This window comes from Plectropomus leopardus, chromosome 8 (assembly GCF_026936395.1).
Source record: "Plectropomus leopardus strain MGB_pleo_1.0 chromosome 8, ASM2693639v1, whole genome shotgun sequence".
NCBI lineage: Eukaryota > Metazoa > Chordata > Actinopteri > Perciformes > Serranidae > Plectropomus > Plectropomus leopardus.
In genome coordinates, this window is record NC_142183.1 from 13,478,675 (window position 1) to 13,491,540 (window position 12,866).

Genomic DNA, 12,866 nt, shown 5'->3' on the forward strand with positions numbered 1-12,866 from the left:
GCTACATCCGCACTAAAACATTTTGAATTTAAAATTCTGTTTTTAAAAGGGAAAACTATCTCCGTACACACAAGTGTTTCAGCACCGTTTCAGAAATAATCTCAGTCCATACTGACACACCCAAAAGCGCATATGACATCATCATTCACAGTCACTGAGCATGCACTTGCTGGTGTAAACATTAAGCAGATTGTCTATTATCTGGCAATAATATTACATTAATGCATAGTGTATTGATTCTGTTTGCATTATTTTTATAAGGCATATATTATAATAACATATAACTCATAACTAATATTTGTTAGTATTTTTGCACCTTACTTACTCTGGTTTAAACTTTAATTTTTCTTATATTTTTTTATTATTGTTTCACATTGAGGGAGACTGGCAGGGTGGTGTGTATAGCGTGTGTAAACATTGTAAAAGTCATGCTTTTTGAAATGAAAAGTGTGGATCTAGCCTCAGAATAACAGTGCTATTATTCAAGCCAGAAGACAGTTAGCTTAGCTTAGCATAAAGACTTGAAACAGTTAGCCTCTGTCCTGAGTTTAAAACTGCGCCGCCTCTTCAAACCATTACACACCAAGCACAGATTTTAAAAACTAATTTTGTGGGTTCTTGTGAATGTTTGCACACCCCTGGAGAACATTTTTGCAGAGGAAAAAAATATGTAGACTGACCTCAATTTCAGCCTATGGAAATCAGTGGTGGATAAAGTACCTAAAAGTCAAACTTGAATAAAAGTACAGGTTTTTTTGCTAGAAAATGGCTTTTGGAGAAGTTTCAGTCACCTATTTTTTATATTAATTGAGTAAAAATCTTAAAATATATGATTTTTACTGTACTTTGGTATCAAGGGTAATTTTATGGTATTAAATGTACTTAAGTAATGAAAGTAAAAGTACAAATAAATGATGGTAATAAAAAAGCAAGTGGTCAGAATTTTGTAAGTAAAGTAAATACTTCCAAAAAATACTTAACAAAGTGCTTATATTCTTCTAATTGCCTGACAACATCACTAAAATGTAAAGCTAGTCCTTTAAATAAGATTAATGGCAGAAAAAAAACCATTAGTATGATTCATTAATGTTTAATGTTGTTTCAGTGATTATTGGCAGAGCATGTTAGAGCCACTGGCACCAGAAACCGAGATTTGCTGTCTATTATTGTTAAAACTAACAGAAATAATGTTAAACATATATATATATATATATATATATACATACATACATTTACTGCAGGTTTCTGACACTGTAGCTTTGATCAGTTTGCGTCTGGTAGCTGATTTCTGATATTCCACTGGTCTCACATCCACGTTTTCTCTGCAACAAAGGCTGGAGCCGTTGAGTCAAACAGTTCATAAATGTCTGTGTGAAAATGATTAAAGGCAACAAGCATAAAGTGCTGCAGGACATCTGATTTAGCTGCTTCATTCAGTTAGACTCAACTTACTGATGAAAATGACTGGGCGGGAGCGGAGGCATATGCTCAGATCCATATGCCTTTGTGACTGTGGGGGCTTTAAAAACCATAAATTGTGATTATCATTGATCTCAGTCGTCAGATGCCTAATCTCTATGACTCATATCCGCACTGGCCACGTCGGGTGACGATGAAACCGTCCTCCCCCACATCTGAAGTCCCAAACAAGTGTTGAGTGAAGCAGTGATAAGCAGGCCCTTATCCTTTTAAAGACTCCCGTAATCCAACAGTGGTGGAGGGGGGGGTGGGGGCTTCAGCTTTAAGGGACTTAGTCTGGATTATAGCTAGTCCTCCAAATTAAACCAAAAGTCAGCTTTCTGCAGTTGCTCATGCAAGCTGGCGACTGGCTTGTTACCAGCATTACTAACAAGGCAAACGACGGAGGTCTATAATTAGAAAAAGCTCTCACTCAGCCACCGGGTGAACACACGTAGAAACAAAACCAAAGCCATCCTCACCTAAACTGAATATTCTGCCTTCCACTTCACTGCTGACCTCCTGTGACTGCACTCAAAATGTCTTCCGTGCTGTGTACCTGACTCTCGCTGCCAACCAGCTTATCCACAGACAAGCTTCTCAGCCAGGGCAAGGCTGCTCCGTCCCCACTGATGCTGCTTCCCACAGCAAAACAAGGCCAAATCTGGGGCTTAGAGGCTAAAATAATCATTACTGGGTAGCAAACAAATGAAAAGTCAGAACACCAACTCCCATGTCTGTCCTCCCCCATCGCCCTTGGTATTTCGTCTGCTGTCCTATCGCACACAAACAAAAAGGGGGCAGCCACACTTTAACATTTCGGACGGACAACATTTTGGACCGATGCTGAAAACTGAGCGAAAACAAAGCTGGATTCTCCTATTTTACAGAATATAAAAACATACATTTATGCAGCAAAATATTAAAGGAATAGTTCAACATTTTGGGAAAACAACATCCTTGCTAAGAGATGGATAAGAATAATTGAAGTTAAATATGAGGTGGGAGCCAGGAGGTGGTTAGCTTATTTTAGAGTGGAGACAGAAAGCAAAAGTAAACAGCTAGCCTGGATCTGTCCAAAAGACCAAAATCTGCAAACCAGCACTGCTAAGGCTTACTAATCCACATCCTAAGTCTTGCTTAAATTGCAGAAAAAATAAACAAACATTTATCCAAAAACATCTAAATATTTCTAAGCTCGAATTTTTCCATTCTTTACCTAAAACAAAGTGTTAACTGGTTCTTTTCAGATGATATTCAACCATTTTGGAAAGCTAACTGTTTCATCCCGCTTGCAGTGTTTGTGCTAAGCTAGGCTAACAACATCACAGAGCAGTCTTCTCATCTTGAGCAGCAGCAATTAATTAGTAAATAGTATTAATATTATTAATATACTATTAAATTACTTAAGAAAAAGTCATGCCTGCACACTTATCTTGCCAAAAAAAGATAATAAAAACAACATATGGATCTTCATCGTGTCAAAGTGCTTGAGATGTGGATACCACACCTATACTTATAAATCATGCACACAAATAGGCTGACAAACTCCATGAAGATAATTTGAAATATGGGTTTTGTTTGTTCTCTATGTACCTTTTTCTATGCACCGAATTGAATACTTCATTGTCAATTGTCTTATCACCCTGAGCTGGTACATAGTTAACCACAGCTGCCATCACAGAGCTTGTTAGAGCACTGGTGTGCATTGTGTGTAAATATGTGGTTCCACTTCTCAAACATTTTTATAATAGGATCAAAACTTTTGTGGCATAGAGTGAGTCTACAGGCATTATCTTTTATTCGTTGACGCTGTTTTTTGACAGCTTTGCATATTCATGATGCAGGCTGTTCTCATGCACGCTTTGTATGTTTTCCTAAAAAAAGTAAAACACCAAAATTCTTACATATTCCATGTAATAATAAGCCAGTAATTTGTGTAAAACCCACATATTTTGTAAGGCTGAGAACAAGTGAACACTGTGCTGCTGGGAGTAAAGAAGGACTTTAAGATTAGTAAGGAGGCGAGTTGGAGTCATGGAAACCATGTGAACTTTGAGTGAACTTTGACTCATTTTAAGGTGCATCATCGTCACCATGTTTCTTTTCCTACACCGTAGAAAAGTAACTTCACTTGCCTAAACCTATCCTCTCCTTATGTACATACATACATAACTTTACTTTAAGTATGTAATATCAATCGTGTGGCACTCACTCGTAGGATATCAATCTATGAATTTTCATAGGATATCATAACATGATGTGCAAATAATTTTTCTCTGCCAACCAACATGATAATCAATTAATTGCTTTGAGTAATGTTTAAGATAAAAAAGTCAAAATTTCCTGATTCCAGCATCATAACTGTGATTATTTTCTGGTTTCCTTACTCTAATATGACAGAATACTGAATAACTTTGTGGAAAAAACAAGACATTTGAGGATGTAAACACCGTCTTTGGGAAACACTCATGGACATTTTTCACTATTTTCGGATATTTTATATATCAAACAAAAAACTAATCAATTAATCAAGAAAAAATAAAAGTTGCAGCACTATTCTCATCTAACTCTAATTTTTTAAAAAAAGCTAAAAAGTTAATTTCCTTCATGTCATATCTTCTTATTGTAGTTTTACAAGTTACAGTTACATCTAAAGACGTTTTTTCAAACTCAAGTTCATGTTCATGTTTACATGTGTGCTTGTATGTATCGTACAGCCTGCTTTGATGTCACGATTTCTGAACAAGATAAGAGCCTTCAAACTTAGCTCCATAGTGATCCTCCTGCTGTGCTCCCTGACTGAGCAGTCATCCTCTCTTACTGAAGCATAAAGAGTATACACAATCTTCTCTTCATCAAGTATATACATGCTGGCTCCCCATAAGACTGAACTGGGAACGGGTTTTAAATCGAGAAACAGGTACAGGAGAGTAATCTTGAAGTAAAGAGGTTACTGGGGAAAGCGCTGCAGTCTGACACAGGCCAAGTGCTTTTCATTCATTTACTTGGCCGTCTGCGATGTGGTATGTCAAATGGTGGACGTGAGGGGAAAGTCAAAAACTGACGTCCCATTGTGCTCCACAGCCAGACACTGACTCAACACTGAATATTGTTTTCTGATGCCGTAAGAGAGCACAAAGAGGCGGGCGAAGTCGTTATCAATTCCCTTGCAAGGCAATCATAACTATTATCATTAGTAGTGTTTTCATCCTCCGAGCTCAGCCCAGTGTGGATATCTAATCTATTCCCTGGCACACATTCTTGTCTTTCCAACTTGACCTGGTATCACTCGAGCAAAGAAATGGCTTCCCGCCTCCCTAGAAACTAGATATGGGCGTAAATAATAAGCCGGGGCCCTTTTTCTGAAAAGCCCTAATCCCAAGAAAACAAACCTGAGCGAAACAGGCCCACCTGAATTGCTTTCGGGAAAAACTAGATAATCAAAATGCAAAACAGCCTTTGATAGAAAAAATAAGCCGACTTCTAACAACAAATCCCCTACACCTAACATCAGCAAATTCTCCTCCTGAACTTTTATTTGTACGCTGTGTTTGGGTTTTTAATGTAATCACACTGCACACGGCGCTCCATCAGTGAGCTGTTCTGATTTATGTCGGCCTGAATCAGACTGACTGCTCGGAGCTTTGCAGACATCATGAATGAGAAAAGGAGCCACACATTGAACACATTAGGGGTCCCACCATCTCCTCAGACAGGGGGACAATGGGTGAGGGAGCAGAGATAAAGGAGGGGGATAACAGGGGTGAAGGAATGGTTGACGCTGATCGGGCAGAGAAAGGAGAGGGGGAGAATGGGACAAAAAGAAAAGAAGAGGCCCGAGACACTGGCCACACAGGGCAGAGGGAGCGTGAGGGCTCTGAGAGGCCTATACTCGGTCATAGCCCATTAGGCTGGCTGGGTGAAAATGCTACAGCTCATTACATGCTCTGCCTCTGTTCTGTGGATGAACAATGCACAATTACGCTACCCTGCTGCTCCTCCAGCCATACTGCTGCATGCCTCTGAGGCGGCCGATATTGCTGCTATAGTGGCTCGCCTGCCAACAGCCTCTGTGCTCATCAAACATCCCATACATGCGCTCCCTAATGCGCATCCAGGTTTATGTCTAGAAACAAAAGCGCTGTATGAATTTACTGAAATGAAAGGAGGGGAGAAACAGGAAAGACTGCTCAGCCACCGGAGCAAACAAAACAGAGGTATAATGCAGCATTTGTGTGTGTATTCAATGACGTTTGCTCCCTTTTGTCTGCCTTCTCAAAATTCCTTTTTAAAAAAAAAAGGTAGCGACAAAAGGATAATGCTTTTGTTTCTAGATGACTTAAGTTTCATCCAATGTTGCAATTACCGTGAAGCCAGGTGCCGACATACAGATCACAGAAAATAAAGTGAGCAGGGGATGGCAGAAGTATCGGGACAACATCTGCAATGCAGTGAATAACCAAGCTCAGTATTCGTCTATCCAGCAAATTGGTTCACTTCAAGTCCTCCTCACTTTCCAGTCTACAATTATGCATGCAGAAGTTGACATTTAATCTGATGGGGGAAATGCTAACTAACATCCTCCTGCTCCTGCTTTGTTTTAGGCAAAAAAAAAAAAAAACAGGACGCTTGGAAAGGTCATTCTTCCCTGGTGTCAGAGCTGGCTGCTTGGAAAAGTTTCCTTTCAGTATTGTTACGTTTCATAGAACTCCCTCCTCCATTTCCCTGTCATTCAAGAAGTATAGCATTAGCACTAAAGGAACTCTCAGCAATGTGGCAACAGGCCTGAGGTTCAACCAATACCCATTTGTCACCCAAATTAGCGTGTACGCGGATGTTTTAAACACAAGAAAACCCACTAAAGCTGGAGATCGCTTTCCCACTGCCAATAGAGTAGAGCTGTGTATATAGCTCTGCAGCAGACAAGTATGCCTCTGTGTGTGTGTGTGTGTGTGTGTGTGTGTGTGTGTGTGTGTGTGTGTGTGTGTGTGTCACGTTCTTTGTCACCGACAGACCAAAAAATAAGTTAGTAAACAGTAGAAAGCAGCGTGGAGGCCAGTGAAAATGTTATTGTGGTTGCTTTTTGTTTTTCTTACTTATTCAGTCTAACTTTCAAAACTTGGTGCAAAATAAACTTGGAACGATGTTCGAGTGCTGCTTGGGCAGAAACAGGTGGTGATTTGTGGCGTCCGTCACTGCATCTCGCTGCCAAAGGGGCTTAAATTAACACGTCCACCCGGTGTTGTATTTTCGTCAAGCCGCTCAGAACTACAGCCGGTAAATACCAGTGACTACAGCAGAGTCATTTGACGTGGCTGTGAATGCTGCTGTACCCATTCCCATTCCATTAAGCATCTGTCTTTTTAACGCAATGGGAAAGTGTACAATCCGTCAAATGACTCCTCAGCCTTGATGGAAACACAACACTTAGATGAACCTGCTAATTTGAGCCCCTTTACTGTTGAGATGCAATGACATGCTGCCACTAAATACCGTCTGTCTCCATCCAAGCACTTAAACATCGATCCAAATTATTTTTCACCGAGTTTCAAAGAGACACTGAAAAAGTGAGTAATGCATCAAGAGAAGTAACCACTGTAAAGTTTTCACAGACATTCATCCATGCTACTCTCTACAGTTTACCTGTTTTCATGCCTGTAGTTGAATATGACACACCAAAATAAACCACACGCACACACACACACACACACAGAAAGGCATACTAATCTGCTGCAGAGCTGTGTATGCAGCTCTCCTCTACTGGCAATGGAAAAGGGGTCTATAACCTGTTTTTAGTGGGTTTACCCCATGTTTAAAAAACACATGTGCACATGCTAATTTTGGTGGAAAAGGAGTAAAAGAAAGCGAGATGTTAGCAGGTGTTAGTGGTTTTTTGTTCAGTGGAAAAGAGGCTTTGGAAAGGTCATTCTTCCCTGGTGTCAGAGCTGGCTGCTTGGGAAAGTTTTTTTTTTTTTTTACGTTTCACAGAACTTCCTCCCCTATTTCCCTGTCATTCAAAAGGCATAAAATCAGCACTCAGGGGAACTAACTGTCCTGACAATGTGGCAACAGGCCTGAGGTTCAACCAAGACAGGACAGTGCAAACAAATTACAACCTGATAACCATGAATTTTAATTATTACTTTTTCTCCACACATTTGGATGAAATTAGTTTTTGGCCCACTCAAACCATAATGGTCATTATGAGAGAATTGTAATTACTTTTTTCTCACTTCGTTTACTTGCTGAAAAACATTCTTGGTTTTGTTGTTCCACAACAGATCAGAAAAGAAAATAATAATTTCACCAAAGGCTGATGAGTCCCTTGTTATTCTTATCTGTGAGGAAGGACAAATGCAGTGAAGGAGCGTCTATGTTTTTTTTTTCTTACTCTGCATGCCAATACACATCGTACAAATGATTCTGTTTTAATATTTTGGAGCCAGAGGGACGGAGGCGTGCACATTCGTCTTGACATACACTGGGTACGACAGAGCAAATAGTATTGTGAGCTTCCACTGCAAATAGATTTCACTCCTGGCCATAACAACTCTTAGGGTTTGTGTTTTTAAACATGACCTTTTCTATGCTATATCAATGTAACTACAGGCAGTTTCAACCACAGGCAGCAGAATCTGCATTAATGAGAGATGGGGATTTTTTTTCTTATTCTCCTGAAGCCTGTCATAACTTTTCCTGAGACTTGTTTGGCTTTATTACTTTTCTCCACCTTAGTTTTGCTTTACATTAAATCTGCAGGGGGTTTGACATGCAAACTTTGCAAGAAAATGTGTGATATAATCGCTGCAATATCCATTATCCATTTTCTTAACTTCCACTCTATGTGTGGACTTCCATGACAGAAAACAGAATGCAGCATATTTGTGTCTGAGGGTTTAATTTGAGGAATTAAAAACAAAAAAACACACAAAAAAAAGAAAAGAGAAACCACAACGCTGCGGGAAACTCATTTAAATGGGTAATTACGTCCACGCAGCATTGCTTGCAGGGCTTAACAAGGTGCGTAATGATGTCCCCTTCCCCAGCGATAAACATCATCACTACGTCCATTTCCTTCACTCCATTTAGCCTTCTCTCATTTACGTGCGGACCCATCAACCCATAAGCCCGATGCCATTATACCCCCTTTCTGCATTTAGGTACGTCGCCAGTAAAAAATCTTTCAACATAAATCGTTGGACGGCTAATGCCATTACGTGCCTATCTTTGGCTCCACAAAAAATAAAAAATAAAAAAACTTCCCTTGAGGTTTAATAGGTTTACAAGAAAGTTAATTCTTTACACATGATGAAGCTTTTAAAGTCATTTAAAATATATTTTCCTTTTCAGTGCTGTCGTCTCAAAGCAAGCATCTCCAAAGATGGATGAATGATTAAGTTGATTAGCACCATATGATTTTGCTCTTTTATTTTGATGTAATTGTGTGTCTCTGGTGTATACACAGCTTGATGCACGACGTCTGCTGCAGCATATATAGTCTGCTGATGTTATCAAGATGTTCAACCATTTGATGGTTTTATCACGGACTGACAGGATTTAAAAGAAATAAAGCTGGTGCAAAATTTACCCTATGCTTTGTTAATATCACCTTGTTTGCAGGTGCGTTGAAAAAAAATCTTTTTTTTTTCAGGGGGAAAAACATCTTGTACTGACAATAAAAAAAAGACATTATTGCTTTCTGTAGAGATTGATATGGTTTGTGCAAAATCTCTTCCTTATCCTAACACCACATTTTTACAGAGAAAAATAACATATTTCAGGCAGCAGCAATACAGGTTGAGGAAAATCATTGGCATTCTATAAATAGACCTCTCTCCCCTCTTCTGTCTCTCCTCGTTTTTCCAGGCCCTCGCCATTTCTCTACACTATTACTCCCACTGCATGCTCCTCGCCAGTCACATGCAGTTAAAGACACATGGTGACATGTGTACATCAGAGGCCGCCACTCATGTGTTTTGACTCTTAAGCTCTTTGGCTGGATGCTCTGATCCCGACGAGAGGGTGGCAACCCGGCGGGCCCGGCTGCTTGCGACTGGCTGCCTGGGGTTGTTATGTCATTTCATTGTACCTCCGCAACATCGAGAATGACGTGCAGTGATGGGGTGTTGCGGGTTGGGGTCAAGGCTATAAAAACCCAACCAAGTGTAAAACTAGCACTGGTTGTGCATGAAGTGAAAACCATCTTGTTGAGTAATGTCACAAAATCAGCCTACAGCTCCAGCAGCTCTGTGTGTTAAACACAATGGGAGGAGCCAGCTGAGGAATGCAATAAAGAGGGCACCGAGTACATCACTGTCACACTGTTAATTTATTTCTGACAGACAAGGCTTTATTTCACCTTATAAACACTGATACTTGAAAAGCGGAGCATTTCTGAAGTCTCTGCCTTACAAATAACCTCTCTAAATAATTAAGAGGTTCATCTGCCACTCAATCAGCGCGCATCTGAAGCTTTTGGAGATGAAACGATTCTTTCTCACATCCTTTGAAAGGAGGAGACTTTAAAGAATGCAACATACACCTCCCACTCTTCCAAAGCATCAAAAATACATTTTAAAAAACACTGGCTTTTAAGATCAAGCAGCTATGTATCCCTTCCCGTATTGCACAATATCTGTATATCTGTTGTGTCTCTTCCACAGATTAGTCTGTCTCTCTCTTTGACAAACTGTTCAGAGCTGAGGAGGTTTGTATCGCTGAAGAATCTGGCTGTTTTTTTTCTAATAAAGCTTTTCGCCAACACGTTGGCTACATGCTAATTTAGCTTTGTGTGCTGCATTCTGAATTTAGACTGATTAAAGGGATCAGTCAGTTATTGAATTTACAAAAACACAATCTTAACCCTTTAAAGCCTGAGCAAGCTGGCTTGATTTCTTTCAAAAACACTGTAAGACGTTAGAAGTTGCAAGAAAATTACCTGAGATTTAAAACACACACACACACACACACACACGCACGCACACACGCACACACACACACACACACACACACACACAAACACTAGAAAAAGGTAACAAAAAATATCTACATGAACACAATAGTTAATAACAACAATAATAATAATAATAATAATAATAATAATAATAATAATAATAATAATAATAATAATAATAATAATAATAATAATAGTTTTCTTGGCATTTTCTCGATAAAAAAATGTATTATTAGCTTCTAATTTCTCCCTCTCTTTTTTCTTTCAACCCTTCTTTCTGTCATTCTGCCTGTCTTTTTTAAAACAAAATTTCAGGTCATTTTCTTGTCACCTTTTTCTAATTCTTGCAGTTTGTGGGATGTCTCTTGCCAAATTGCTCTGTGCTTTTTTCCCCAAACTTTCAGAAGAAATCACACCAATTTGCTCAGATTTCAAAGATTTAAATGCATGTGAAAGGTGTCTGAACACCGCACCAGAAAACTGACGTCATTCTAGGTTCCAGCAGCAACATGCCCAAACAACCGAAACCAATCTTTATATTAGCTGCTGATTTTAATCAGCTCATCCCTCAACCCCCCAAGATGTAGCAGGATCAAGGGCAAATCTACCTTCTACCTTCTTTAAAGGGTTAAAGGATCAACATTCAGAGCATATCTATAATTCAGAGGATGTCTACACACAGCTCTCAACATGGAGGTGGCCGAGCTGGTGGCCGAGCTGGTGGTGCTTACAATGGCATTAATAACGGCGCAAACAACGGCAGATTTCATGTTAACATTTGGGGGTATACATGAAATTTTCATGTTTAGGGGTCTTTTCACAGGAAATTTTGAGCATCACACACTTAATTTCGCACACACTGTTGAATTTATATGTTAGTGTGTGTAATCGTGTATGAATTTTTATGTTACATATATATGTTACCAGTTTTTCCTTTAATTGCATCTGCTAAAGGTGGAAATGTCTTTAATTTTGTGAAAATAAGAATCTTCTGGTCACGTTTTTATTGGGTGGGACAAATGCACGTTTTAAATATTAAGTGGGACGTGTCTCCTGCACCCTCCACTGAAACTACACCTATGAACAATGTCAACAGTGCTTCCAGTGCTGGGTACTGTGAACCTGGGTGGCCACTATGCATCTGCCTAATATCAGCTGTCCCAATACCAGCAATAATCCCCATTTGAGTGCAGTGCAGAAAGGTGGTGATTAACTTGCACAGGGGCTCACATGCACGAACTTGCACGTGCAGCTGGACCGTCTACCGCAACAAAAAACAGAGAAGCTCTGATTACAACACATACAGAGAAAGTGTAACTTTTCTGCTCAGGATGCCATTACTACACCATATTTTTACATAGCAAATACTTATTTGCTGCCATATTAATGCTCTGAATGTCATTTACAACACCTTTAATATATATTGTTTTATTCACTGTAGGGATCTGATTCTCTGGTTTGTTGCTATTGTATACATGCATACAAGTATACAGGTTTCTGTCATTATTTAATGTTCACCCTGTTTTAAATGCATAGGCTGGGGACATTTTTCAATTAGTTGTACTGAAAATGTCAGACCCATTCACTCCTATTCAATTCCAAATGGCATTGAAAACTGTGAATACAAAGCTGACAGTCAGACACTGCTAAAATAAAAATCAGGCAATGAATTTGTTCATTTTCAAAGAAGCTGCAGCCAAAGTCTTCTGTTGCAGTAATGTGTGCATTCAGCAACAACGTGAGAGAGCTGAGGTGAGCTTTACCTCCACTTTGTGCTTCTCTGCTTTCCTTGTTGTCATCTCCCAATTACACTTTCAGCCAATTGTTGATGCTCTCTACTTTCTGTCAATCACAGCGTGTTTGAGTCAACAAACAAAAGCTAAATGATTCTGCCAGATACAGTCTTTACAGAAACATTTTAGAATTTCCAATATCCACGCCATCCTCTTGACTAAAAAAGACCTTCAAAACGCTTTTCACAGTTGCATTGAAAAGCTGCTGAGATGAGGGGAAAATATGGATTATATCATATACTGTAAAACTTTGTTTACAGCACTAGATATTCAAGTTTTTCATTAACACTATAGCTGTTCTTTAAAATCACTGCAGTGACAAAAACTATTACAAAAATCTTATTAGCAACATTAAGAGCTAAGAATATATTCAACGGCAGGGAGTGAAGACGATATCAAAACAACATTAAAAAGAGTACTTTAAATGCAGAATCACAACAATGTTTGATTATCGAATATGTTGGATTACGCCTCTTGTTTCTCCTCTCTGAGTCAGCCATAATGATGTAAATGATAATGTCACAGCCCATATTTCAAATAAATGTGACACTCCATAAGAAATATTGTGTGTGTGAGTGCATTCGTGTGTACGCGTGTGGGGGGAGATTGGCAGTTTCAACAGATGTGTAGTATGCACTGACAGCATGACATCTACTTTG

At 39.3% G+C, this 12,866-nt stretch overlaps 1 protein-coding gene across 8 annotated transcripts in view; it reads right to left on the minus strand.

The window, feature by feature from the left end:
• pcdh19 (protocadherin 19) overlaps positions 1 to 12,866 on the minus strand; it is a 70,629-nt gene that overhangs the window by 47,139 nt on the left and 10,624 nt on the right. The gene's annotated exons all lie outside the window — the stretch shown is intronic.